At 43.9% G+C, this 26,767-nt stretch overlaps 1 protein-coding gene across 1 annotated transcript in view; it reads right to left on the reverse strand.

The window, feature by feature from the left end:
- The window catches only part of Znf462 (zinc finger protein 462), a 135,150-nt gene that overhangs the window by 79,730 nt on the left and 28,653 nt on the right, over nucleotides 1-26,767 (reverse strand).

The raw sequence follows: 26,767 nt of genomic DNA on the forward strand, positions 1-26,767 counted from the left end.
ACTTTGGCACTTGGGTTTGCATTAAGACAACAGAAACCAGTAGTTGTGAAGAGGGGTTTCCAAGGCAGAGATTTCCTTTCCCTAACATGAAGTGTATAGTTGGATATAAAGCAACAACAAAATCAACCCCGCGGGCCTGGTGTGTGATATGGCCAAGCACAGTCCGTTTGCCTTATTCTGTAATTCACTGTGCAACTGAGACCCGTGGAAAGCTTCATGCTAACTCAATGGAGAATCCTTCCAGGAAGACATCCGTCAAAAGTGTATTGGGAAGGCGTAGCTCTTCCAGTGTTAGTATTTATCCTGTGGGGAGATACCCAGTTAATATCTGAGTGAGTAAGTACTTCATGAAGCCCTACTAGGTCATCGTAATCTAGAACCAAGTGTCTTTAAGAATTCAAGTTGCAGCCAAATCTTTTTATGATGCAACCATCTATGCCTGGTATAAAAGCCACGTGATTTCTGCTGGAGGAGCAAAGTCTAGTCATAGTGTGTCAGTTAAGGGCAAGGAGCCGTGGGGTGAGGATTTTGTAGGGAAGCGTGCTTCGGCCAGAAGCCTGCTAAACTAAGTCCTGGCGAAGTCCAGCTCAGGACAGAGCTCTGCACAGTGAGACAGGGATGCTTAACCTCCTCTTCTTGTACCCGGCAACTTATCCTGTTTCAACAAACATTTAACTGGGCACCAGAGTCCTTCAGCCAACTTAAGTCTCAATATTCCAGATACCCAAGCCTTCATGTCTGAGCACCAGCCTAAATTGTGTGGAAGAGGTTGCTATCAGCTCTGGATCAAATTACAGCAGTCACTGAGGCCCCACCCCGCTTCTCCGTTTCGCACAGTCCATTAGACCTGAAAACAAATTTTTCCATGGTGCAGACGACGACTCCTGCATTTAGAACACTTCACAGCAAAAAAAAAAAGCAGATCATCCAATGTGCACTCCCCATCCCCCCAAGCTTAGTCCTTTCATCTCAGCCAAGCAAGCCACAGCTCTGCTGAATGTGTTTATCACCCTTTCAGGAGATAGGAGCTCCTGCGTCACCCGTCACCGAAGCTCTAAGACTCTAAGCTGCCCTAGTCCACTGAGCTGAGGGCAGCCATTTTAGCTCAGAGCCTCTCCTCCGTGCACAACATGGCTTCTCTGGGATTCTGCTAGGCTGGTAATCACAAGTGAGACGCCCAAGGGCAGGCCGGGCTCCTCCTAAGGTCTGCTCTTCCCCACAAAGAATTAACTGTTTTCATTTCTCCCCGAAAAGCAGCACCTTTCTCCTCCAATGGCATTCACCAAGATCTCCAAAGGTTCTTTTTATGCCATGATTGATAGGCTGGTCCGTCAGTCCCAGCAGAATACTAGTTAGATCAGGACGTCCCTGGGCCAGATTTAGGGGTGTCCTGGAGAGGGGACCTCCAGAATGCCTTGGTTTCTTGAGAGTCTTCCTTCCACACACAGAAGACATGCCACCCGAGGCTGCTAGCCAGATTCCAAAGTCCTTTGTTAATCACCAGCCAGTCTGTCTGCAGCAGCAGACCCGGCCAAAAGACACACCCTTCAACACAAAGGCTGGAGCTATTCCTTTTAAAAGAGGTTCTGTGAAAGCTCCATTGTGTAGCTCAGAGGAAAACAAAATCCCTTCCCTTCCAAACTTCAAGCCTTTAGAAATAATGCAACAAAGGGCTTTCTGCTGTGTCTCTTTTGGAGACTTCAAGCCTGTTTTGTGCAAAGCATCCACAAGAAAATGGCCCATGCTTGCACCAAGAAAGCAGAACACCTTCAGCATTGAGACAGTCCAACCTGGAAATGAAGTTCGTCTCTCTACACACTCCTCTAATAATCTTGGTGTCTTCTGAAGCTGTTATCTCTCAAGGATGCTAACCTCATTGGATGCAAACACTAACCGTCTCCTTGTTCTGCTACAAAGGAGATTAAAGGGTTATGAGATCAGAAAGAAGAAGAAAAAAAAGTCACTGATTTGGAAAAAGAAGAGATGATGAAAGTGATTTTCTAATGGGTTCTAGCTTTAATGTTGTTGCAGTCTTGACCTCAAAAATAGCTCAGAGCCTTAGAAGAGGTTAATCTCCAGGCAGCTCGTACAACCACCAGCAGGTAGAGCTGAGTGGCCTTCAATTTGATGTCTGCATCAATACTGAAATGAGAATGTAGCCCACTTTGAAAGCCATTTTGTCTTTGTGTACACGGCTCTCCTGAAGTTGCTGACAGGAGAAGAAAACAGAAATTGCTGGCGTGGCTCAAACAATCCAAGTAACTTGATATATTTATGAGACTGTAGAAGTACACACAGGCAAAGAAGCAAGAGCAGGAGAAGGAGGGAAGGATAGCCTCCAAGCCCACTGGACCTGGGGATGACCCGCCCACCCATCCATCCATCCATCCATCCATCCGCCCACCCATCCATCCATCCATCCATCCATCCATCCATCCATCCATCAGGAAGGATGCTTCTGGAGCAGAGCATAATCCTCCAAGAAGCCAACGACATGGGAAAGAAAGATGATTGTTAAAGTCTGCGTATTTAGCTCTTCCTTGACTCAGAAGAGCAACAGCTGTAAGAGGCTAACTTAGAAAGCGTCAAAGCGTCTGCTATAAGACAATGATCTAAAGTGAGAAGCCTTGCTCTCATATTTACCTCATTTAATAACACCCACAGTTACGAGATTAACCATCTTTTTCTCACTTTCCCAATCAGCACAATCGAGAGGTGCAAGTTTCTGAACTCACTGAAAAGAAATGTTACTTTTCAAAGGTCAGGAGATCAATATATAAACCAAAAAGACGTCCCTACTTCCCACTACCTGTTCCTCCCAGGGCCATATCTCCAGGTCCCTTGAGGCCAAACACGCTCCACTTCTAATACCATGGGTGATAATGACTGTGATGTGAGGACACTTCATTCTAAATAGCCTTCACCTCGGTGACCAGTTCTCTGTACAGGAAATCCTTAAACCATCCTTCCTCTTCCTCAAACTAGTTTTAACAAATGGCTCCTTCACTTCATACTTAATGAGCTCAAAGTGTAGAGTTTGGATGAGAAACTCCCAAGTCCATTGTCTATATTTAGCAATATCTTGAAGACATCCTTGAGAGTGTCCATAGTCCATGCTAGAGATCTGGAAAACACACACTGGAACGAGGAAAGGAGTGGTGTGGACACATCCTGCACTTTCTGCATCTCAACACTAATCTGCATTGATCCCGTTGCCCACCTACGGGTGCTGAGAACTCCAGGGTCCATTGTGGACACACAGACACAGACAGACAGACAGACAGACAGACAGACAGACAGACACACACACACACACACACGTTTCCGTTTCCTTCTGGGGAAAAGAAAGCAGTCAAAGCAGGGTCACTTTGTATCCTTCAAAGCTCATGTGTCACTGGAGACCTGAGGTGTCCTTGCCACTTCATAGCCTTCTCAAGAGCCTGACGCTTTCAACCCTGTCCAGGTCAGCTTGGCAAACACACTCTTCTAGCTTGATGGCCAGTAGTATAAGGTGGTCCTCAAGTCAAGGTTCGTCTGTCTCCAGGAAGTGACCAAATGGACACACCCAGGCCCTGTCTGTCTAACCCTCTCTGAGCACAGCACTGAAGCACAGAAGCTGTGAAGCCCCACAGCCGTGTGATTAAGTAGCAACTAATTATAACCCTCAAAGCCTTTGAGAACCAGATCCAGATAGACCAGAAGGTGCTTTTCCTCTGTCCACTCCAGAAACCTACTTTCATTTATAAGACACCTAACTCCCCAGATCTCCTCAGCCACTGTTCTAATGAAGGGCTTGGGCTAGCACCTGCTGTTTGTCTTTGCCTCTCTTACTTTCCTCTGAGTGGAAACGGGAATTATCCAGGAAGATGGGTTACGGGATGAATGCACAGCAGTCGGACCAGAAATCAACAACCTAACCACCACCCTGAAAAAAAAAACTGTATTTACAGGTCAGAGGCTATTCACACAATGAGGTCAACAGGTTAGGAGATGTATTGGGCTGATATTTCTAGTAACAAGCCCAGAACCTAAGAATAAAGAGAAGTCAAATACTAACTGACAAACTTGTAAATTCAGGGTTGTTATTCTTGGCAGTGAGGAGTGTTTTGTATCGTTATTAATCATGTGCTCTTGCTGTAGCCAAAGAGAAAGTTCTGCTTACTTAAAAACCGTTCAAAGACTCCTCCTCAACAGGACTTAGTTGGGCATGAGAGGAGGTATCTCTTTCAGAAATAGTAGTGAGAGTGAGGCTACAGATATAAATATAGACTATGCCATTATATGAGCATGTATTTTACATGTATATATTGTATATGAACATTATACATACATGAGCTTGCATTTGTGAACTAGCAAATTCTGTAGGTTTAACCTGATCTGGAATAGCGATCTTGATCTCCAGTGCTTTAGCAAGACCTAGGACAGTCCTGTTCGGAATCAGGACAGCTGGTGTGTGTGCCATTCCCGTGTTAGCTAAGGAGACAACCACAAAGGGTCCCAATGCCAGGCTCCCCTCATTGATCCCACAGCATTTGGTAGCAGTATAGATCACGCCTCAGCATGTGGTGCCTTCAAATGTCCTACAAATGTTTATACAGTTTGCTACATGACCTAAGCCGGTCTGTGTGCTCTTGGCAATTCACCACATTAACGGAACGCTCAACTTATCAAGGTGGATAAATAATTAAGGAATTCAAAAGGGAGACACAGCTGTTCTTCAAAAACAAATTTTCAGAAGAGAAAAGAGTAATTCACAGCCATATATGTAATCCCCAATGTGAAATGAAACAATTTAAATAGTCGCAGGCAGTACCATGAGACCAAATCCTGCCAATGCATTTGAGCCTCTGTGGTACATGACCAATTTTGTCCATCTGCAGGACCTTGTACACAAATACAATGTCTAAATGAAGTAATCTACAGATTAATAACCCAGTCATCTTCTGGACATGGATACCAGTCTCCAAGTTATTGCTTATTTTAGGACTGCTTTTCTGAATAAAGTTTTCAATGTTATAGAACATGCCAGGGTACTATTTCACAGCAAATACCTGTAGAGGTCATCATTCAAATGAGATGAGCATCAAGAGATGTAGCCTAAGTAGTTAAAAAAATGTCAGCTATGTAAGCTAGAAGTGATTCTGGCTGAGCAACCTGTTATGAGGGCAAGCAGTGAGTGTCTTGTACAGAAAGATACTACAGACCTTGTGGAGAATTCACACATTCCTTTGCAATGATATAAGGCTAATTGAGGCCAACTAGCCAATAGGCACTCTGCCAACACTCCTGTCCTTAGAAAAGGAAGCCTGTGATTTGAACAAGAAGATAAAAAGAGAGAAAAGACAAGAAAAGAAAGGGAGGGAGCTGGGTGGTGTCTCAGCAGCTTTAGACTTCACTGTCTATAAAGGCAAACCTGGAGTTTGCCAGGAAACTCTTAGTTCTGAGAAGGGCCCATACCGCTTTCTTGAGATGTGGCTTAGAAACAAAACGAAGACACCTCTCCCACACTAAAATTCTCAAAATGCAACCAGGGGAAGGAAAAAAAAGCAAAGCTTGGCTCATCATGTTCCTTCAAATAATGGGAAAATGTTCTTGGTATCAAATAAATAAATTAGAAGTGATAAGGCCAGAAGGATTCCCTGCAATGCCATGCGCTCACATGGAAATTCTTTGAAAACTTTTGAAGTCATTCTTACCCCTGAATTTCAAACAAGAGAGAACTGATCTCTGTTTTCCAAAGCCAAATCTCACCCAAATGGCAGAGACAGAAAATCGTGGTGTTCCTTTACAGACTCCTCAGGATGCTGGCTGGGTTTTCCACAGGCACTTTCCACACTACAAGGACTCTCATTATAAAAAATTGTAAAATTAAAGGGAAGTTGTAGATACGCCGCTGCGTCTTCATTACAGAGTTGGTTAAGACACAAAGTAAGCAGAACCTACAGTGAAAGCCATCTTCCACATTAGGAAAGACGAAAAGGTAGCATTTCCTCTTTCCTCCTAAACTCGTTGGTCCAACTGGCCTTAGACACTGGACATGCCTTCACAGCCCAAACTACACCTGGTTCCTAAGACCCAGCACACACAATGACGTTCACTCTCCACTCAGATTTCAATGAACGAATCAGAAACTGCCTAGTGTTCAACCTCAGCAATGGGGAAGAGCTAGCTGCTGACTTGAGTGTTTAAGAAAGGTTTTTTTCTGAGGAACTCCTTTTATTTGGGGAAGGCCCACACTCCCAGTCTAACCTCTTGGGAGATTTGTTCACGTGCTCTTTGCTCAAACAGTTTGGACAAGCTCATGTGTGACACAGATGGGACGGAAGACCTCAAACGATAAAGACCACACTTTCTCTTACATGTGGGAACTAAAGACAGAGCCTGAGAAACACCCTGGGGGATGGAGGTGGGGAGAGGATGCGTAACAGGTTGAATAGACTTTTTTTTTCTTGCACTAAGAATCAAACATGCGCTCTTACACATGCTAAACACTACTGTTTGTGCAGCTTCCAAGCCCTGGGCGGAATGGCTTTCTAATCTTCTGTAGAGCACCATGGAATAACTTGAAAATTCTTCAGTAACTAATAGGGAGGACTCCGAGTATTCCCATACACAGGTGAAGCAATCCATATATCACCATTGGCCCTAATCAGATCACCATGAACATATTGAAGACTCACACTGCACACCCAATAGTACATACAATTGACAGTGGTGTCAATTAAAATCATACTAGTTTCTTTTAAAAAAAACTATCAAACTAGTTACTCTCTGTACATGGGAACTGACCTACATCTGTCTGAAAGGGTTAGGCCATGACACAGTTACTCTTTCAGACAGGCTTTCCCAGACAACCCTACCATAACAAACCAACGCCAGCGATGAAAGTGCTCAACAGCACACTTTCCGGAAAGGCAAACCATGGCGGGGTCTCCAGGACCCTCTAACAAGGTTCGGTCCTTATTTACCAGGCATTCTAAGATGGGAATGTCTGCTTGGTTTATATATAGATCTTCTCTTGGCTTCTACTGCAGAGCCCTTCATTGGACTGCTTCTTCCTTATCAAATTAGTAGCCAAATAACAACACCACCTCCCCCAACCCCCGCCATGCACACACACAAAATAAAAAATCCAACACAGTGTGTATTTACATAAGAGACGGATAGGTACCTAAAAATTAAGGTTTGGGAATTTTTCCCTTGTGGGTTTTTTGTTTGTTCGTTTTTATTTTTTGTTTGTTTGTTCATTTTGTTTTTTTGAGGGTTCTTAGGCTGGCCTTAAACTCACTACATAGCTGAGGACAAGCTTGAACTTTTGACCCTTCTGCCTGTACCTTCCCAGTTCTAGAATTATACTTGTGTACCACCATGCTTGGCTTATGGACCCAAGAACTTCCTGCATGACGAACAAGCACTCTAACAACTCAGTCATTAGGATACTGCTTTTGACAGTTAGGAATGTTTATTCTCTTATAATCCTCAATATATTTTCACAAAGTCAATCTGCTCTGAGCAACTGCTGTCCCCCAAGAACTCTGAAGAAAGCCTAGATATTTGCCTGCCAACTCAACTGTATGGACTTTATGGCCCAGTGAAAACACTACTGTTCTTAGATACTTGGTCAAGCCCCACATTCCAAAAGTCTTTCATGATAAACCCTACTTCTGTCCAAAGAACTTAGATATGCTGTCTTATTCACTACTGAGCCACTAAAACGAAGGAAGGAAGGAGGGAAGGAGGGAGGGAGGAAAGGAAGGAAGGAGGGAGAGAGGGAGGGAGGGAGGGAAGGAAGGAAGGAAGGAAGGAAGGAAGGAGGGAAGGAGGGAGGGAGGGAGGGAGGGAAGGAAGGAAGGGGAGAGGGAGGGAGGGAAGGAAGGAAGGAAGGAGGGAGGGAAGGAAGGAAGGAAGGAAGGAGGGGGGGAAGGAAGGAAGGAAAAGAAAGAGTGAGCACGTGAGTAAGCCTACAGAAATCAGAAATGTCTAGCCAGCCAATTAAAGAATTTGTTCTCAGGTCACTAAAATAAAAAGGTGACAGTAGTGTGATGTCTCTGCCTGCCATCTTTACCTTGAGCAAGTCTTTTGAGGCTTTTACTTTGATCATTTTACTAAATGAAGAGATTAGATCGTGATATTGAACCTTTTGTACAAGAGACCTGTTTTACAAGATTTCTTTCTCATATTTGAAAAGTCACTTTGCTGATTGAGTTCATCTGGCTATTTTTATCATCTTCCTGTGGCTGTCTTTCCATCATTCAGGTCTGCAGTCTTTTCCTGACAGCTCCATCTAATTCTAGGCATCACCTTCCTTTGTGAGACACCCTTCCCCTTCCCGAAACTGCACCACTGAGTTTCTCTCATGCTTCCTGGTTTTTGTTTGTTTGTTTGCTTGTTTTGAGACAGGGTTTCTCTGTAGCTTTGGAGCCTGTCCTGGAACTCACGTTATAGACCAGGCTGGCCTTGAACTCACAGAGATCCACCTACCTCTACCTCCCAAGTGCTGGGATTAAAGGCGTGAGCCACCACTGCCCTCGAATCTCTCATTCTTCCTTATTTCCTTCCTTCATCTTTCTGCCCCAAACATACAACTGGAGCAGAGTATTTCAGATTACTTTCTCCTTAATAAATAAACCCACTGAGAACAGGTCTATGCCTATTTTGTACATCTGTCTTGTTCATATTGTCACCTTTAGTCCTGAGGACATAGTTACTCAGTACAATCAACAGATACACAGCAAATAGAAGCTGAACTGAAATGATGGAATGAATAAATGAATCAGAGCTTCCAAAAGACAGGAACCTAACATCCCACAGAAAGACTGGCATTAGAGTTGGAGTCTGCAAAGCCCATGTCACCAGCAGTGACTCTAACCAGAGGTAATTCTGCTCCCATTGTCTCCAACTTATGGTATCTGACAGTGCATGCATATAGTTTTAAGTATCAGAGCCCATAGGGGTGCTACTAGGAAGAGCTCAGGGATGCTGTTAACATGCCATGGTGTACAGGACTACACCCCGAAAGAATTGTCTGGTCCAAAATGTCAGTGGTGAGAGTGGAAACCATTCCACAAGCTATTTCCAGGTTATTTTTAATACCCCTGTTCAAGTCCTTAATGGGGTCATGGCTGGTTAGTCTCTGGCCCAAGTATCTAACAGTTTCTCTCCCCGTTTTAAGATGTAAGACCCTGTAGTTCTAATTGATTTTAGCAGCCCTTGTACTAAATGTCAGACTCCATTTGTGATTTTTGGTAATTTCACTGAAAATCTTCCAAGAAAACCCCAAGATGGAGGTACATGACTATTCTACCCTTCACTGGTGTTAAGATTCTTGAGTTGTTGATTATCTGACTTTGGTAACTGTAAAAAAAAAATGGGCAAGTTCTACAGTAAGTAACTATATGGTCTCTACTCAACATTTCTATGGAGAGCATCATACAGATTTTCTTCTGTGTGCTGTATAGCGTTATCTTTTTCCCAGATGACAGGGAGCCAGGCCACTCAAAACCCATCCTTCAAAGGTCAAATAACTTGTCATTTCTTGTTCTTATATCCACAGGGCCCCGGGGCAGCTCTGGCTCTGGTGAGTGTGAGTGACTGTAAAAATGCCTACCTTCCAGGAGAAAGGCAATCAGTAGTACAAACTCAAACTAAGGTCACTAAAAATGATTAAGTAAACAAACAAAGCCAGAGGGTGCCATAGGACTCCCTGCCCCAGCTATAGCTAAAGAAGCCGTACCACAGTCACTGGCAAGGCTTCCGGACACTAAGAATTCTGAGAATTCTTCCGTGGAGAAGGATTTCCAGCCGTCTTGTTCCATTCATGAAGATACCACACTGCTAGGTAGGCTGTCTTAACCGACAGGCACTCTGGAGACCATGCGATCACCCCCTCTCCACAAAACTACATCCACAAAACACTCTCAGGATGCCTGAGAAGCATTGTGTCCCCTTAGAAAGAAAAACTGTGTTTTCAGCAGGGGAAAGTGGAGCACAATTATGCAGCATGGCTAATGCAGTGTATGATTTGAGCCTTCCTTCAAACATCTACTGTTGATGTGTAGACTCATCACATTTACTAGGCACGAAATCTTAAAGGACCAGTCGGTCCAATCTGCTCCAACATCTTTCTCTTTCGGGCAAAAAACTGATGTCTTAAGAAAAGTAACCTACTCAAAACTTCTCGGGACTTTCAAAAGCCACACGTAATCTGAGAAATCATGGCAGTCAACAGTAAGGACACCCGTGCTATTCAGTCTCTTAACAGCCATTCCCACTTCAGGCCCGTGTTCATGACTCTCCAGGTGTTCTCCGTAAGTTGTGGCATGGGTTTCTTCGCTGGGGAGGCAGACACTGTCACTCCAGTGTCTCCTCTGCTCTGAACTCAGCCTCAGGAGAACGGAAAAGGTGAAAAAGCTGTTGAGTATTCAAAGAATGTCTTAGGTATGCGAGCAGCGTGTTCACCCTCTTGGAAAGCACACTGGGGAGACGGAAAGTTGCTGACACAACAGTACGGAAAGAGGAACGAGAGCTACAGAACTGAATTATCCTTCTTCAGACTCCAAGTTCATGGAATCAGAGCAAGGTTATGGAGGAGCTCTGCGCCTGCCAAATCCACCCTGCGAGAAGCTTCGTTCTGTTTCTTATGGAAAATGTGCTCTGTCAACAAAGTCACTGGAGAGCTCCGCTGACGGCGCCTTAGGGATATCTGGAAATATTAGGGTCAGATCCACGGAAGGCAGAAGGCAGAAGAGCGGTCAGAAACACCCGGCAATGAAGACAGCTTCCCAGTGGTTTATCCACCGTGCAATTGAGACCAATAACCCCAGAGCACTGTGCTAGCCCTCGCCAAGCCAAAGTACCTATTTTGTCTCAAACTCATTGCAATGTGGAACTTTCTTTCTTTCTTTTGTTTTTTTCTTTATTTTTCGAGACAGGGTTTCTCTGTGTAGCCCTGGCTGACCTGGAAATAGCTTTGTAAACCAGGTTGGCCTTGAACTCTGAGATCTGCCTGCCTCTGCCCCTAAGACTAAAGGTGTGCGCCACCACGGCCAATGGGAATTATTCTTATATATTGACTAGCATCTAGTTTAAGTTTGCGTTGTTATTGTGATGGGGCCTGTATATATGGAGCTCTGACTACCCTGGCACTCACTGTACAGCCCACACCGACTTCAAACTAACAGAAATCACCACTCTGTCAGACACTGGGATTACAGGTGTATCCCCAGCCCCACTGACCGGGATCCTTTACTCCATATTAATTATTAGGGGATGATATTTTTCAGGCTTTTTAAAAAATATTAAATACCCCCCAGAAATCTAGGAATGATCTTAAACTATGAACATATTTTTCCTATGGGTGGTTGTGAAACATGCTTTTAATCCCAGCACTAGGAGGAGAGGCAGGTGGCAGATGTCTATGAGTTCAAGGCCAACCTGGTCTACAGGATGAGTTCCAGGACAGCCAAGGCTACACAAAGAAACCCTGTCTCAAAAGAGTAAAAACAACAACAAAATTTCATCAAAGTCACTTACAAAAGGTCCAGGATCAATGATGAGAAGATGCCAGGAAGACACGACTGCTCATGCCTCTCCTTTACATAGAATGGTTTTACTTTAAGGCAGTGGTTCTCAAAGCTTGGTCTCAGGAGCACCAGCAAGGACTGAACTAGTTTGGAGTTCAAATTCTCAGGTTGCACTCTAGGCTTGGACCAGAAACTGTGTAGGGGAGGAATCTACTTGACAGAGATGCAAGGCCCAGTTTTAAGAACACGTTCCAGTTTTCTCGGCAGTGTGAGGCCCTGGACCACTGACTAGACCCATTTTAAGTTGCACAGCAATCCTACTTTCCATGCATTTGTGGAACCCCCAGTCCCTCCGTGCAGGCATGACATGACCGTGCCATAAAGAAGCAGAGATTTCAGGGGTGACACCTTGAGCCGAGTAAATCCCCACCCCAGGCCTCTCCAGTTCCCCATCACAACAAATTTAGCAAGACAATATAGCAATGGCTGAGTCTATGGAAACGGAAGAGAGTTAACCTTCCCACCTGGGAAGGGGATTAGACCGGTCCCATCCCAAAGACTATCTGCCACTTCCTTCTGACCCCCAGCTTCACAGGGAGGCGCTACAAAGTGGGGAGCAGGCTAGCTGAGGGTGCCCTTCCAACAAGACTGGTTCCCTAAAGTTCTCATAAATGTCCCTAGGTAAACAAATTGGTTCATCCAACTGGACTTGTCATTTTGGTTGGTCAATATCTTTCCCATCTGGAGCAGACAGACATGTCCCAAGAAAAGTCACAAGACACAACTGATTACATGAATATTAACTACAGTTTTAGAGACCAGGTAAGGGGAGGAATGTTGGCAAATACTTCCCTTCTTTGCAGATCCAGTATTCTAAGGGCGGATGGAGCATCTTTTAAGGACAAACATTAAAAAGAATGAATGATATGATGAATGCACTTCATGGTCCTTACAAACTTCAGAATGGTCCACGACGTGGTACGCTGGGCATTTCTGAAGCAGAGCACGGCAACCCTTGTCGGGGAGGGGCCACAGTATTTCTCTAAGAGTTGAGTAAAGCCTCAGGACTCTAGAATCTTCCATAATAGAAGCTTCTGTGACCAATAAGCTGTCTCCACAAGACAAGGGGGTTGATTGTTTTACTAACACTGCAATGCAAAGCTAAACTGTCAACAAGAAACTCCAGAAAACACACAGGTATTTGGAAATCCTTCATTAGAAGGGTCTAAACTTTAATCCAGCCAAGAACTTCCGGGAGGAGGGGCATTGCTGCTACCAACAAAAGCTTGGCTAAGGGAAAATATAGAGAAAAAGGTCTCAAACTCTAAAATCATTAGCCTTAGAACACAACCTGGCCCTTAGACTGCTGTAGGACTCCAGGAGAAAACAAACCATCCAGCCTCAAACTCACACTTGGGTGAGAACTGAGCAGGACTTGAGGAGACTTTACCCCTCGGAAAATTTGGGCTAGGGGAGGAGCCAAAAATTCTAATACTTACATCTCAATCAACAAGTTAGAAAAACACACCGAGGGAGGTTTGCAGGGAAGAAATGGCATGGAAAAGACCAGTGAACAGTCTCTTCAGAAAGAACAGGACACAAGAAAATTATACACAGCAATTAGCAGAGAGTCATGGAGGATGAGATCAAAGATGAGATGATAAGACATCGGCCCGAGATGAAAGGGAGCTGGCACTTGAAGAAAGAAGCTGAAGACACAAATAATACCACTGCGGAACTAATAAATATAGTAAAGGTAGAAGAGGAACAATCCGCAAACCAAAACAAAGTTGATGATATGGAAAACAGTCTTCAAAACACTGCAGGAAAGGCAGAGGGAAGGGACAGGCAGATGAAAGCAGGTAGGAAAGATGACAGATAAGGGCTGAACACAGGGATCCAGCATACAGATGAAAGTATTCTAGAAGTCGACAGCAAAGCAAAACAAAACACGCTCAGATCTGGGATAGAAAATAGTTAAAATGACAGAGGGGCTGATGTTCTAGGAGAAAGTAATACAGAATCGTCAAAACTGGCACACACATTGTGATCAGAATTTCAAAGGGTAAAAACAAGGAACTCTAATAACTTTGGGACATATAGGGGAAATGCTAAGTGGCCTTTGTGTTTTTTCCTGAGGCATTTGACAGTGGCCAACAGTGAGTCGGTGTCTACACAGCCTTGAGAAAAAAAAAAAACTAGGACCCAAGTAGTCAGTCCCCAACTAAATTTCCCAACATGTACAAAAGTTAACAAAAATTAAAATAGAAAGCAAAAGCATATTCACTAATGGCTTTTTCAAAGTGTTACTTGGGACTGGAGAGATGGTTCAGAGGTAAACAAGAGTGTGTACCTGTTGCTCTTGCAAGGGCCAGACCTGGGATCCCAGCACCACACTGGGCTACAAGGCATGTAACATGGGGACCGGTTACCTCCGACCTCCACAGACACCTGCACTCATATGCACATACCCACACACAACTATTCAATCGGAGATGAAATTTTAGAAAATACTCAGTGATAAATGGCACTCCCAACCAAAAGAAAGTTCAAAACTCAAGATCTCAAGAGGGGATTTTCAAATTAGTAGAGGTTGTGTGCAGTGTTCACTGGCATTTTCAACCACAGTTAATCTATTTGTATCATGTGCAAACAAAATATTACCCCTTTTATCTGAACTATAATAATAAATGACCCCATTAGAGCCCCCAAAGTGTATGCAAGTTAAAAAACAAAAACAAATAAACCCTCAAATATTTTAACAAAATGGCCAGGAGTGAAGAGGGTAACTACATTTGGGTGAATACTCATAACCCATACGGAGTATTATGTAAGTAGCTGATAGTGAAGTCAATAAAACTCCCAAAAGGGATGGAGCTGTGGCTCAGTTGGGAGAGTACTTGCCTAGCATACACAGAGTCCTAGGTTTGATGCCCCACACTGCACAAAATGATGCAGTGACACATTTCTGTAACCTCAGTGCTGGAGAAGTGGGGACAGGAGAGTCGGGGGAGTTCAAGTTCATCCCCCCACTATGGAGCGAATTTGAGATCCACCTGGGATAATGAGGTCCTGACATTAAGAAGGAAAGAAAGAAAGAAAGAAAGAAAGAAAGAAAGAAAGAAAGAAAGAAAGAAAGAAAGGAAAGGAGGCAAGACAAATAAATACATAATTGCGTGAAACTTCAAGTAAAAGTGTAAGTGCACCAATTAATTGAAGTGACTGTTTAAGGAATAATAAAATAAAAACAATTACATAGCTTACAATTACTGGAGGAAGGAAATCAAAGACAACGTGGATGGTGTTGCAAAGGCAGAAGACTAAGACAAGGCAGCAGAAACATGAACAAGAAGGCAGACGATTAATCAAGCCCAAGTGTACGCGTGTTCTATCAATATGTGTGAATAGGATCCCCCCTTCTCTGAAAAATATCCCAGAATAGATGAAAAACTAAAACTTTAATTGTGTTTTGCTTATGGAAGACATACACAAAGGCAGATGACACAAAGTTTGAGAGTGACGACATGTATCAAGCTAACTAAAGGAACACAGCCCCTCATCAGTAGTGTTCATGGCTAAATTCAAGACAGAGGCTTTCGGGATGACAAAGGCAGACACTTCATGATGTAAGGACACAACTCACAATGAGAATTTATAATGAATATTTGTGTCCACCTGACAGCACCAAATAGACACCAAAACAATGGCAACAGATACAAGAAATAGACTTAAGCATTTAATAGACTAAATAGAGAGAGACAACTAAGGATATAACTATTATCATTAACAAAATTGAGTTAAGCGATACATTTCAAATTTTAAATCCTAGAAATAGAAAACAGATTTTTCTGCTATTCAAGTATCTTTGGGGTATTTCCAGAGGTGTTCAAGTGCCCATGGAGGCTTCTGAAAGTCCTTAATGCTCCAATTGAGAGGTAATAAATTACACATCAAGAAGAGAATCTATCGTTTCTATTTGCAATGCAATAGAGCGAGGGGGGAAAGGAGGCTGATCTCTAAGCACTCGGGGAATTTTTTCTCTAACATTCTGCTGAATAATTGCTCAGATAATCACAAAATCTGAACAGCAGACTATAACTCTAAAGGGGTACATAACTAAGTGTGGAATTTGGCAAAAAAAGAGTTACCTAGAAGACATTTTGTAGTTAGATGAAAATTATAAATAAATTGATAAATAACAGGGATGGGGATGTAGCTCAGCTGATAGAGTACATGCGTAGGACGCCTGATCCTGGGTTCAACCCCTGGTACCACACAAATGGATTTGGTGGCCTCCATCTGTACTCCCAGTACCTAGGAAGTACAGGCTAAAGGATCAGGGGTTCAAGATCATCCTTGACTACATTAAGACTCTGTCTCAAAAAGTGGCATGAATAAATAAGTAAAATACACACACACACACAATTCTTAAAGCAAATGCTATTACGTGACACATATACTCGGTATGTAAAGAAAAGTGGGGAAAATCAGGAGTCAAGATCCTAACCAGGCGTTGTGGTGTAAACCCTTAATCCCTGCACTTGGGCAGCAGAGGTAGATAGATCTCTGAAAGTTAAGAGACCAGCTAGGGCTGCAGAGTGAGACTCTGTCTCGAAAACAAAAGACAAATACTAACAAGACGTATTAAGTGCATTGCTTAAACACACACATATAAAGCTATATAAAATTAAATTAAACCAAAGAATAGCCTAATTAAAAATAAAAAGGGGCAGAGCAAAACACAAATTCAGAAGGTTAAGTACTAGCATTGCTTTTAACTTATGGCAATTTGTTAACCTAATGTAATGAATAATTGTCTAGAAATTACTAGACAAAGGGACACTCCCTCCACCTCATCTCGCGCGAGCTCGCACGCGCACACACACACACACACACACACACACACACACACAAATGGAAGACTTGAAACCCTTATCCAACAAAGTTTAAGAAACTTACAGGAATTAGTAAAGCAAATGCCGTTCAAACTGTCTTCCCTACTGCACAGGGTCCTTACCAAAGCTATTTACAAAGTCAGTGTAACATAGTCATCAAAACTCATCTGGTGCACGCCTTTAATCCCAGCACTCGGGAGGCAGAAGCAGGCAGATCTCAGTGAGCTCCAGGCCAGTCTGGTCTACAGAGCGAGTTCCAGGACAGCCTCCAAAACAATACAGAGAAACCCTGTCTCAGAAGAACCAAAAAACAACAAAAACAACAACAAAAGAAACGAAAGAAAATACAAACAAACAAGCAAAGCCTTCAGCTTCAAGTAACAAACATGGCTAGATTAGAACCAGGAGTGATGACCCCAGGTCAGTAATCCTGGCCAGTGGTGGGCAGATTTTGCATGGCTTGAGGCTAGACTCATCTACATGTTAAATTTCAGACAGCCAGGGCTGTATAGTCAGATGCTGTTTCAAAAATTAAAAAGGAAAAGAAAAGAAAAATAAGGTCAGTCACTATCTTTTCCAAACAAACATTGAAAATACTATCTGGGTACTCATTAAAGGACTGCCAATCAGGGTGCTGCACTAAGAGGCTAGCATTTCAATACAATGAATCCATCAGTACTGCTTGAAATCAAAAGACAAAAAGTAATTTGATCAACACAGAAAAGGCTGAGGATACTTGATAAATTTTAAGGTAAACTCAGCATCATAATTAATAATTAAAGTAGAAAAACTCTGGGCTTAAGGATAAAAGTTAAAAATGTCAAACCAAAACTCAAGTATAGGCTGTGGTAGCACATGGCTGTAACCCCAGAACTAAGGAAGCAGGAGGAAAGGGATTCAAGGTCAGTCTCTGGCTAAGCAGTGATTGTTGGGGGGGAGGGGTCCTGTGTGTTGTGGAAATACTGACCAATACATTAGTATTAGGAAACAGACAGAAAACTAAGCAGTGGGGAAAAAAGGATTGCCTAGGGTTTGTCCCTGGAAAAGATGCTTTTATCCTGTGAAATGAGTTAAGGGATTTACTCTTTACAGTAGGAAAAATACACTTACAATCCAGGGTAATTTGATGAGAAGACTGGCCATCAGGGAGTTTCAACTCCATTTTTCGAGTTTCTCCTCCAAGCCACCTTGCATTCCTTTTGCTACCTGGACCTCCCAGTCTCCAAAGACTTCATTATCGCAGATAAGCAGCGCTCAGATTTTACAACTCTAGCCTTAAGGTCATGGGGATGATTTTCAACTGATACCTGTTTGACCTCAAGTCCCAATCAACAAGTAGCTACAATCCATTTCAAAGCCTTTGATTTCCATGAAAAGAGCAACCACATTCTATTTAGTCTTAAAGGGATTTAAGAAGTAGAAAGAAGACTGGCCAACGTTCCCAGCCTGGTTGTTTTTTCCTCTTGTCTACAACAGTGTAAGTAAGAATTTTCCTTCAAATTTCTTTTTGCATAGCCTCAAATTGGTGTCTCTGAAAATTCAGCCAGTAAAAATTAGACTGCTTTTAATTTAAATAAAAGTTAATTTAAGAAAAAGAAAATTCAGCTGGTAACCCAGATGTTTGCAGAGTTGAGTCTGCCTTCCATTCCACACGGCCTGGTTTTGAAAGGTGTACATTTTCCATGGGTCTTTTTGCCCAGAGACTGCACCTCTCCCTTCTACACTTCCTGCCTTAATGGAAGGGCCACTCCCACTTCCCATCTGAGAGTGACTGCTGGACTTGGGCTCCTGCTCCATTACTTCATCTGGAGTTCCCTGATACTAGATGGAGATAGAAACCTTGGCATAGGTCTTAACGCCATAACTTATACACTTACAAACTTGAAATTCTCCAAACCTCTACTTCCTCACTTACGCCAAGCATCACGGGGCTGTTGTACGAAATGACGCAGATAATGGACATAAAGCTTTTAGTATCATTCTCTGGCATAAGCAAAGACTTAGTTATAATGGCAATAGTTGCGATTCTTTCTTTTTAAAACAAACTGCCTTTTGTGCTCCTTGAATTCCTCTACAGCTGGCTTTTCTAACTGCCAGGCTCAGGAACTAGCTTCTTAGGAAGAATGGTAGGATAGTCTGACTTCAAACCCCTTGCTAAGCCATTGTGTATGCAGTATGCTCCGATCGAAGGCCACACTTCCCTTTAAATAACTCCCTTCCCGGGACACCGGTGACTCTCCATCCTCAGCAGTCCCACAGGGCCACCAGTTTGTACGTATCCTTCAGACTCAGTTCAGAGCACAGCTTCTCAGCGCTTCCTTGACAGCAGAAGTCACAGGACTACTTCCTGAGGGTTGCCTGGGAACTGAAGACATTGGGCATCACTCACTAGATGCCAGGAGCATCCGCGTCTCAACCAGGACTAATAAGCATCATCACTTCTACCCAAAACACCACAAAATGCCCCCTAATAGGGCAAAATAATTTCCAGTTGATTACCATGTTTTGTTTTGTTTTACAAAGCCTTTCCTGGTACCCCAAAGCTAAGATAAGACAGCTCCTAGGTGACTCTGAATCTCACAAGCATTTCCCACAAGGCACCAACTGCCTGTCCTCCCCACACAGGCATTATGAGTTCCTTGAAAGTAGGAACTAGAGCTGCTTAACCCCAGCTCTAGCTGCAGTCTAGAACTTACATTTTGTTCCTCCATTATATGGAAATAAATGTGAGCTATAGCTTGGTCATGGATTTAAGGATAAATTTCACGCACATTAACTTTGGTTTCAAGGAAACTTCTTTCTAAAGATTCGTAAAAGTGGGGTAAATGTTCCTAGCACATTAAAACAGACAGGTTGTGTGTGTGTGTGTGTGTGTGTGTGTGTGTGTGTGTGTGTGTGTGTGTGTGTGTGTATGTAGGTTCAGAGTGGTGCATGGAGAGGAGGCATGGTTAAGGTCTCATCTGGCCATGAATCAGAGGCCTGATGGCTGCAGGCTATTCCCGGGCAGACCAGCAAAGACTTTCTGAAGCCTTGTTCCCTATTCTCAAAGACATGTCATGTCCCTCCCTCATCTCAATGCCACCCTTGTCTTAAGACTTGAGATGCATTTGGCAGTGTGGGACTTAATGACATGTCCCTACCTCCGTCCTGCTTTTCCCCATCCTAACACACATTGCTGTCCCTGATGCCGCCACCGCCTCTAGCAATGACATTTCAGACAACGGGTGTCCTCGCAAAATCTAGCTGTCACTCGTAAACCATGACTGCATTCCGTATATGGAGGGTGAGAGTCATCGGGGCTGGAAAGAACTCCTAAGTTTATTTCTATGGGATCACTCACAACACTAAGTCCTTAAGACATTCACACATTAAATCAAGAAGGAGGTCACTGACAGCCAAGACTCTGTGCAGAACAGGCAGAGCTTTAGTCACCGTGGCTGAGGACCCCAAACATCTAGCTCCTCAGTCAACAATCTTCTCCTTAAGGAATATGTACGTTGGAGAACATAATACATAGTCTCCTACTATTTAAAATGCAGTGATACATGCGAGTGTATAAATAACTGGGAGACACGGGCCCCAAGCCCTAAACAGTGAGGGCTTCCTCAGCGTGGAGTTGCAAAGCACTTTCCCTTAGTCTGAACTCCAGCTTCTATAATGCTTGTAGGTCTTTTTTTTTAATTGGCGTGTGGGTTTTACAAGCTGGAAAATGTGTGTGTGTGTTTTTTTTTTTTTAAGTTTAAGTGTTTTCACTAAGGGCTAAGAAAACAAGCTAACTCATCTCTCTTTAAAACACAAAACAAAACAAAACAAAAAAACCCAAAAGCTCTCGTGGTCCACAAATGGCTGGCCAGCAAGGCAGCGGCAGCCCACATTTTAGAGAATGTGGGGGTGTATGATCACTTTGGTGCTTAAATACTTCATGAGTTCACACAATAACAAGGTCATGTGACTAAAGTGGCACAGCCAAGACTGGCCACAGAACACTAACTGCCTATTAGCAGCTGGACCAAGCTCAAGGCTCTGCTAGCAGGCGCCGTAAACTTCAGCCCACATCAGACGCACCTCACAACAGAGATGGGAGGGTGTAGAAGGAGTGTGCACCCCATCTTCCATTATAACCAATCAGTGGACACTCTGCTCCATCCTGCACACGGGAGGGGACAGACTTTTTCCTTCTGGAACCGTAGCCTTGACCATCTACCTCAAAACTCATGCAAGCACCTTAAATGCCCCTCCAGGAAATCTGAGAAGCAACAGTAACTCCCCCCACCCCCACCCCTCGCCCCAATGCTCACCTCATGCCACAAGTGAGATTCTGAGATCAAGGTGAGAAATCTGAGATTGGATGAAGTCAATCACTTTGAAGTGTCTTCTCACTGCCAACGTCCACCCCATCTCACTCAGAAATGGCAAAGAGGGAATCTTTGAGCTAGAGACCCTCTGCCTTCATTTAAAAAAATCATTTCCAATTGAGCCCAAACCAGTGATTTATTGATCAGCTACTATGTGCCAACATCATTCCCTTAGGGAATATTTTTGTGCCTGCCAGAATGATTCGAGGCATAGAAAATTTTTCTAAAAGCAGAAGCATGGTGAGGGAGACAAAGACTGGTTTAAAGTGTGCCTTTTCTAATAATAGAAGTTAAAACGTAGTGGGGTCAAGACCAACGTCCAAAAAATAGCAAATGAAGAATTCTAGGCACTCTAAAATGAGGCATGGGCTGTTGTGGGTACAGATTTCTAATAAAAGGGCAGAGAGACAGGTTCCAACCTGGGAAAAGAAACACCATGACCTAAGGGACGGAGGGTTTAATATTGAATATTCTTGAGTGTGGGTGTGAAAGCACACGCCTATACCACCAATAACTGAGAGACCGGAAGTTGTAGAATCAAGGCCTAATTGGGAGTTGAAGCCAGACTCTAAGAATAACAATAAAAACCCCAAACCAAACAACACAAGCAGAATGTTCTTAAAAGACAAAGATCCTGCTGGGCAGTGATGGTGTCCCCCTTTAATCCCAGTCCTAGGGAGGCAGAGGCAGGCAGATCTCTGAGTTGGAGGCCATCCTGGCCTACAGGGTGATTTCCAGGACAGCCAGAGCTACACAGAGAAACCCTGACTTGGAAAACAAACAAACAAGGAGCAGAGTCAGAAGATCCTAGCTCAGTCCTTAGCCAAGAGGACTAATAATACCTTAGCTGTCTTGCCTCTGGGCGAGATACAAAACACTGCTTCCTAACCTGTAGAAAAGAGCTGGAGAAGATATTATCCACACAGTCTCAAATGCCAGTCTCCTCTCCCACCCTATATTTGGAGAGCAACTGGGAACACTTATCAGTCTTAATCAGAGGAATGTAATCGAATGGAGCCTGTGTCCTGGAGATCAAAATGCAGAGTTATGGAGAACTTCTGGAGGAAGGGTGTGGAGACTCAGGCAGCCGAGGCAGTTGCTGAGATGGGTGTCCAGGGATGAGACAGAGTAAATCTGGGCTGGGGGTGAAGAAGAAAGGTCAAGCCTACAGGATGTTTAGAAGGCAGAATGGACAGGAGCTAACGCTGGATGAACTCCATCTCATAATCAGGTCACCACCCTCTGACCTGTCCAGAGTAACTAATGAAATGTGGCCGAGCTTGTTTTTTTTTTTTTTAAAAAAAAAACATATGTCAAGCACAGTTATGTTCTTTGTGATAGAAGAAAAAGTATGCTTTTAACTGCATTTTAAAAGATAATTTTAAATAGTTCAGGCAGGTAGTCAAAGGCACCAGTCTATGGACACTACATCCCATGTATTTCTTATTAAACCAGAGAGCAGAAGAATTAACGAAGCCAACATGGTAAGGTGTAGACACACACACACACACACACACACACACACACACACACACACACACTTTTAAAATTCCTACAAGCCAGAAACAGGTGTAATTATCTGAAAATATTATTTCATCAATCAGTATAGAAACATTTCTCCAGCAGACACATGCGGCTCAGCTCCATTATAACCGACACCACTATAGACTGACAGCCTTGAGGGTTCCCATTGAACAAGATACTTATTCATGGGTACTCACCTTGCAGTAGCCACCTCAGGCACCTAAACATCTGGAGAGATTTAAAATGCTAATCCAATCACACCTGGTGATAGACTGTTGGCCCTGGAAAAATCTTACCTTTCTCCTTAAGACAATGAGCAGCGTGTTACAGATACTGTCTATTAAGAAACTGGCATTGTGCTTTACGAACACTGAACTATGACTTTTAGGCATCCTCTCTGCAATACAAAGATCTTTTTTTTTTCAAACTGCAATGCGTACTACCATTTTCGGACTGTGCCAACCCCAACTCAGCTGCAAGCAGCCCTTACCTAGCAAGAGCTTCCTTGTAGAACTCAGCATCTCGCTGGGTTAGCAGAGCTCAATGTGGAGGTCGGGAGCATAGGCAGAGACCCCACCTGCCTGAGTTTGAATCCAGTTTTTCCCACATTAACAATTGCTTAGAGTTGTTATTGCTATTACTTGGGGGCCGAAATGGGGAAGGGGCTGAGACATGTCCTCATTGTATAACCCTAGTCTTCCTCTGCCTCCTAAGTGCTGACATGACAAGCATGATGAGCCCAATGTCCAGCCAAATGTTTTGCCTTGATAAGAGACAACAGCTCTGTGCTTCCATCCCCCATCCCCCCACCCAAAAAAAAGGGATGAACAGTGTTTCACCAGATTGTTGTAAGGATTGAAAGAAGTAACATGTGAAAATTCTTTGGACACATAGTCTCACCAATGATTTTTCACCTTTCATGGATTTATTGAACCCTCCAGAAATTCTAGCGTCACGCGTCTCGATCTCAAGCATGTTTCCAGGCATCTTTGCACAAAGCGCACATGCGGCTGACTTTGTATTTTCACCCTGACCCACAACACATCTGCCACCACGCGCAGGCTCCCCCACCCATCTGAGCCACATGCAGGCTCCTGTATCCATGTGAACCAAGCACAGGCTCCCGCACCCATCTGAGCCACGCGCAGGCTCCCGCACCTATGCACCTATCTGAGCCACGCGCAGGCTCCCGCACCTATGCACCTATCTGAGCCACGCGCAGGCTCCAGCACCCATCTGGGCCTTGGCCTTCTCTCAGACGACACACAAGCAAAATTTCTCTTATGCTAGCTAAGAATAACAGCATGGTTGGATTCTCTGCAAACTGCGGGGAGGATCACATTACCAAGATGACAGGTAATCTGGTCTTTAGAAAGCAGCTTCTGAGCTAGGCATGGAAGGTGTCCCACTTCAGCTACTTCAGCATTCAGGTGACATTGGCAAGAGAAGAGCTTCAGGTTAGAGTCAGCCATGCTGGGCTACATGGTGAGACCATGTTCCCAAAGGAGGGAGGGAGGGAGGGAGGGAGGGAGGGAGGGAGGGAGGGAGGGAGGGAGGGAGGGGGAAGGAAGGAAGGGAGGGAGGGAGGGAGGGAGGGAGGGAGGGAGGGAGGGAGGGAGGGAGGGAGGAAGGAAGGGAGGAAGGAAGGAGGGACGATTCCTACCCTCTCCCATGTATCAGCAGTAGTTTCTCTTTCATGCCCCATCTGGGCCCACTTGTTGCTTTAAACACATCAGTTTGGGGGTGACCTGAAGGGCACCACTTCTGAGTGGAATAAAGGGACAAGGAAATAGTTATGACTCCCCTCCCGGCTATTTCGGTGAGTCATTGTTACCTTACCAAATTATTACCAAGTTCTTAATCACCACTTCAATCCATATAAGCCACGGTAAGCCATGTCAGCTCCCAGCTCCAAGGACTAAGCTGGAGAGCATGGAGATTTCCTTCCATGATGATACACTCTCACAAGGCTAGAGGATCTAGAGGATGTCCCATGAATATCCCTCAGCTTCCTTTAAAAGGTCTAGGAAGCATCTGTCATTTGTGGGTGAGTCACCCATGGTGTCCTGGAAAGGTTTGGGTCTCTGGGCTGGCATTCACCCAGCTGTGTGACTTTGGGGAAGTTGGTTGACCCCAGTGGGTCACAGGGAGAACTTGTTTCACGAGGCGGCTGTGGAGTGTGTATTTATATAACTTGTCTTGAGAGGCCCTGTTCTCCTTTACAAGGCGACTTGCAAGTCAATGTAAGGTGTGGATTCATCTAAAGCCTGCTTCCCTCCCCTTATGCTTTGGAGGTATATTTTTAGGATTTAGAGGACAGAAAGGAATTCTTGCTCCCTGTCACCTGTGTCAACCCCTCTCTTCTCGCCCAGCTCCCAAGTCAGTAACTAGAGATCCAGGCCTCTGACTCTTCCAGCAGGAAGAGGATGAGGCCAAAGCAAGAAGCCCGGGGCCAAGATGACTCACGGCTGTGGAATCCATTAGCGGTGGAATGCTCTCTGCCCTTCTCCTCCATGTCAAGTTTCTGGGTTAGCAAGGTGCAGATGACTGATAAAGGAAACAAGTACTTTTCTCTGCAGATCCAAATTAACTTGTACGTGCACACACATACATGCACTCTCGTGTGCCTCCAGGACCACGGAGCCCATATTCGTCCATTATGCAGTATGAAAATGAGAGCTGGGTTGTTTGGGAAGAGGGTATGTTTGATAAAGCACAGTAGGCCTTCCAGAGGTCGTTTTCTCCACTAGAGTGAGGTAAACCGAACCTTACGAATCTTCAGATAGGAGTACAATCTTGAGGAAAGGAGAGGCAGTGAGAAGAGGGGACCCTCTCATGAGCTTCTGAAAGTCTGCAGGATTGCCAAGACACTGGGTTGTGGTGTTAACGGGAGAACTCGGGGCCATGCAGACTGCATGAGGTTAGAGATGCCAGGATGTTTTTGTTTAAAGAAGACCGGCAAGAGCCTAAAGCTAATAAGGTTGCATTACATGCTCATATAGAAAATACTTAATCTTCTGTCTGAGTTGCTCTTTGGTTAAATGGATGCCGGGATTACAGAACACGAGTAAAGGACCTCAAAGGGGACATTCCAGATACCTTGTGCCCGGATTTTCTCGCACTGCGGTTCATATTAAAAGTCTATTAAACCAGCTGCTAATAATTTTCAAATGGCTCATTAGTTCTACCCACGACCTTGGGCCACTACCAATTTCAAACCTTGTCTTCAAGACTTAATCAACAGCCTTGGATGGAGTCCTCGCAACAGCCAATGCAGAGGAAGATTGTGCCCCACGGAGAGGTGCTTTATCAGGTGGGATTTGTGTAGTATGGAGGCCGATCTTAAAAACTTCAATGTTCCACAGAGGGAAACTGAGAGTCCCTTCTCTAAAGAATAGTTAAAAAAAAAAAAACTGGACATCTCTCTCTTTTCAAAGAAAAAAAATCCCCCTTTTTTTAACACTAGAATGTCTAGATAAGTCTCTCAGGACTCTGGAAAATTTTCTTAAATGTGCTTGATCAACAATGGAATCATCCAAAGGGAGAAAACAAAAAATTTCCAGGAAAATATGCCCTAAGTTCCTTCAGATGGATCTGAGAAAATGTTCGTTTTCTATAATCAAGGGCGTGGAATGCTGAAGAGCTCATAGAAGTGATTTCATTTTCAGATGTGACTTATTAAAGAGACTGAGGACAACTCAGGGAGGAATCAATACTATGAACCCGAGTGCGCCAAGACCAAGAGGAATGTCTTTTCTTGGGCTTGGAAGAGAAAATATTTTTCTCTCTCGTGACCATCTTAACTTCAAAAGCAGAAGCAAGAAATGTCAATCCACTCAGAGCTTCTCTGGCTCTGTGTTTCCATTTTTCCACCGAGAAGGGAAAGGCATCCCATTGTGTGTCCCCGCCAAGAGACTGGGAAGAAAAAAAAAACACTGTTCCTTAACTTTCAGACGACACCGATAGCTCAAAGGAAGCAAAAACAGAGATGGTCAGAGACTGTCTTGAAATTAAACATTAGATATTTTTTAGATATCAAGAAAATGTGAGAATTATAGGACTGTTCAGAATTTCCAGCGACAAAAGCCAGGCCTCGTGGTTTGTGCATACGGAAAATGCTCTTTTCTATCTTGACTCCTGTTTGCATTTTTTCAGGACTTTTGTTCCAGGAAGAGAGCTTGTCTTCAACATGACGAAAACATCAATCAACCTTCCCCTTCCCAGAAACCCATCCTTTCACTTCTTCAGCCAAATACATGTTCCGTCCACCTTCGATTCCTTCGTAACCCTCGCCAAACTGGCTAAAACACCTGGGTTCTTGCACTAACCACATTCGTTGTTAAAAAAGAAAAAAAATCTTCTCTCAACCTCAAGGATATACATTCTGAGGATGCCACTTAGCCTTCAAGAACGAAAGTGAGAAAGTTGCCTGGATCACCTCTTTGTTCACTCTGCTGGCACGGTTCCAGAC

This window comes from Mesocricetus auratus, unplaced genomic scaffold (genome assembly GCF_017639785.1).
Source record: "Mesocricetus auratus isolate SY011 unplaced genomic scaffold, BCM_Maur_2.0 Super-Scaffold_6730, whole genome shotgun sequence".
NCBI classification, from domain to species: Eukaryota; Metazoa; Chordata; class Mammalia; order Rodentia; family Cricetidae; genus Mesocricetus; species Mesocricetus auratus.